This window comes from Jaculus jaculus, chromosome 1 (genome assembly GCF_020740685.1).
Source record: "Jaculus jaculus isolate mJacJac1 chromosome 1, mJacJac1.mat.Y.cur, whole genome shotgun sequence".
Lineage (NCBI taxonomy): Eukaryota > Metazoa > Chordata > Mammalia > Rodentia > Dipodidae > Jaculus > Jaculus jaculus.
Genome location: NC_059102.1, coordinates 179,712,939 through 179,716,308, shown reverse-complemented (window position 1 = coordinate 179,716,308; position 3,370 = coordinate 179,712,939).

Genomic DNA, 3,370 nt, shown 5'->3' with positions numbered 1-3,370 from the left:
CAGATGCACACGGGGACGCACGCATCTGGAGTTTGTTTGCAGTGGCTGGAAGCCCTGGCGTACCCATTCTCTGTCTCTCTCTATCTGCCTCTTTCTCTGTCTGTCACTCTCAAATAAATAAATAAATAAAATTACAGTGTATTCATACGAGTGGTGATGCAGCTAGTGAAGGAAGAAAAAAACAGAACAAGGAAGTATTTAATGTACAATACAGGAAGATGCCCAGTAGAGTGAGGGAGGGAACAAAGAATCCAGAACAGTGTGTATAATTCCATCCTGTTTGGTGTGTGTGTGGGGAAGAGAGGTGCCTAGAAAGTAGTAAAATTGCTTACATATTAGTGAAGGGTGAGATCTTAGTGGCTACAGACTATAGAATACAGAGACAAGAGGCTTACTTTTCATTATATTCCCTTTCTATGTTTGAGTCATCCTGATACATTATCTATTCAACAAAACTTAAAAGACAATAATAATAATAATAATAATAAGGCTAGGGATGTAGCTCAGTTGGTGGAGTGCTTACTCAGCATTCATGAAGCCCTGGGTGCAATCCCTAGCACCACATTAACTGGGCATAGTGGCACATGCCTGTAACCCCACACTTTGGAGGTAGAGGCAGGAAGATCAGAAGTTCAGCATCATCTTCAGCTACATAGGGAGTTCGTTGTCAGCCTTCTGGGATACATGAGATTCTGTCTAAAATAATAATAACAATAATAAATATTTCATAATATCTCTGACTAACACTGGGGATTCTGAGATGTTTCCAAGTATCTGGTAAGGAAGCTCCCCCCTCACTTGGCTTTCTGAATGTAGTTTTCCTTCCCTTGTTCCCACTAACTTTTCTCCAGACCCTGGATTCCAGTAAATGATGCTGTTGTTCCAACTCTTGCCTTAAGAGCATGGACTAGAAAGTCGGACTAAGATATTATATGACCTTAGCCATAATACTGTATCTCTCTGCACCTCAAGAAAATAGGGGGGACTGGAGAGATGGCTTCGCAGTTAAGGTGCTTGCCTACAAACCAAAGGACCTAGGTTTGACACCCCAGGACCCCCATAAGCCAGATGCACAAGGTGGCATATGAGACTGCTGAAGTTTGTTTGCAGCAGCTAGAGGCAAGCACTCTATCAACTGAGCTACATGCCTAGCCTTATTTTTTTTCTAATTTTATTTCTTAGAGAGAGACAGAGAGAATGGGTGCACCAGGGCCTTCAGCTACTGTAAATGAACTCCAGACACATGCACCACATTGTATATCTGGCTTACATGAGTCCTGGGGAATTGAACCTGGATCCTTTGGCTCTGCAGGCAAGCACCTTAACCGCTAAGCCATTTCTCTAGTCCCCTAGCCTTATTTTTTTTTTTAATTTTTTAATTTTTTATTTGAGAGCGACAGACACAGAGAGAAAGACAGATAGAGGGAGAGAGAGAGAATGGGTGCGCCAGGGCTTCCAGCCTCTGCAAACGAACTCCAGACGCGTGCACCCCCTTGTGCATCTGGCTAACGTGGGACCTGGGGAACCGAGCCTCGAACCGGGGTCCTTAGGCTTCACAGGCAAGCGCTTAACCACTAAGCCATCTCTCCAGCCCCCCTAGCCTTATTTTTGAGACACAATTTCAAGTAAGCCAAGCTGGCCTCAAACTTACTATGCAGCCAAGAATTGCCCCCTGATCCTCCTGCCTCTACCTCCTGAGTGCTGGAATTCTAGGTGTGAGCTACCATGCCTGACTTTGGAATATATATTTTATTTTATTGTGATTGCCAAGGCCAAGCCTACTGGTTTCTATTTGTTCTGTTCAGCCATAGAGGTTGAAGTTGGTCCCTAAGAATTGCGGATGTCCAGGGCTCCCAGGGCCCATTCCCTCATGGCATATTGCAGGATTTAAGAACCCACTGGATCTTCCTCTCAAAAGAGGTTACAGTCTAATAAAGATTTTTTTTTAAAAAAAGGAAATGTCTAGGTGAGTGCTGAGAGGTAAAGGCTGAGTCTGCAAAGGCCTCAGAAAGCCCTTTGATTACTTGTAACTTATCCAATCCAGAGTCTTGTGCAGCGGAAAGACTATGTCAAACAGATGCCAAAATGAAATTTCCAACTCTCCTGGTTTGAGAGTTGTGTGGCTTTGGACCAATATAGCTTCTCTGAGCCTCACATTCTTCACCTACAAAAGTAAAATTATTTTGCTCACTATCTCACTTCTTACGGTATTTGAGAAGCCCTAAAGACAATGGAATTTGATGGGTTTTGTTTCATTTGGGTGTGTGACATGCGTGTACTTGTACACACATATGTATGGTGGCCAGAGGTTGATATCAAGTGTCTTCCTCAATCATTCTCCAGTTCAGTTTTTTAAATTTTTTTAATATTTTTATTTAATTTATTTATTTATTTAAGAGAGAGAGAGAACGAGACAGATAGAGAAAATGGGCAAACTAGGGCCTCCAGCCACTATAAACAAAATCCAGATGCATGTGCCACCTTGTGCAGCTGGCTTGTGTGGGACCTGGGGGATTGAACCTGTGTCCTTAGGCTTCACAGGCAGTGCCTTACCCACTAAGCCGTCACTCCAGCCCTCCAGTTTATTTTTTGAGGCAGGGTGTCTCACTGAACCTGGAGCTCACTGACTTGGCTAGACTCAGGGATTCTCCTGTCCCCAACTCTCCAGTGCTAGGATTATAAGCATGCACTTTGGCTTCCAGTTTTTCTCACTGGTCCAGACTCAGATCCTTATGTTTCCATGGCAAATACTGTTGATGGCTTTCTCTTTTTCAACATTTTATTTTTTTTATCTATTTATTTTATAGAGAGAGGGAAAGAGGCAGAGAGAGAAAGAGTGAGAGAGAATGGTGTGACAGGGCATCTAGCTGCTGCAAACAAACTCCAGATATGTGCACCACCTTGTGCATCTGGCTTATGTGGGTCCTGAGGAATCGAACCTGGGTCCTTTGGCTTTGCAGGCAAGCACCTTAATCATTAAGCCATCTCTCCAGCCCTTGATGGCTTTCAATAGAGGGGGGGAAAGTATATGGAAAAGGGGGGATAAGAGTATAAGGTAAGCCTGAGCTGCACATTACTGAGAAATCAGGCTGGAGCGGAAGTGGAAGCCTCCTCCTTGTTGACCAGCTGTCAGGATGCTGGAAAGACCCATGAAACCTTCTGGGAAAGAAGAGTCATCAGTGGTCTTAACCAGCAGTGGACCCTTCAAGTTTTATGGCTTTATGGGAGGGAATTCATGCCTAGTACTGAAAACCCAATCAATAGCCTGTGGCTGGGGAGGTCATAAGCCCTAAGAGGGAAACTACTTCTGTTGTCTGGCTAAATGAATATACTATGCCCACCAAACTACCCTCTAAATACTTATGTTTGG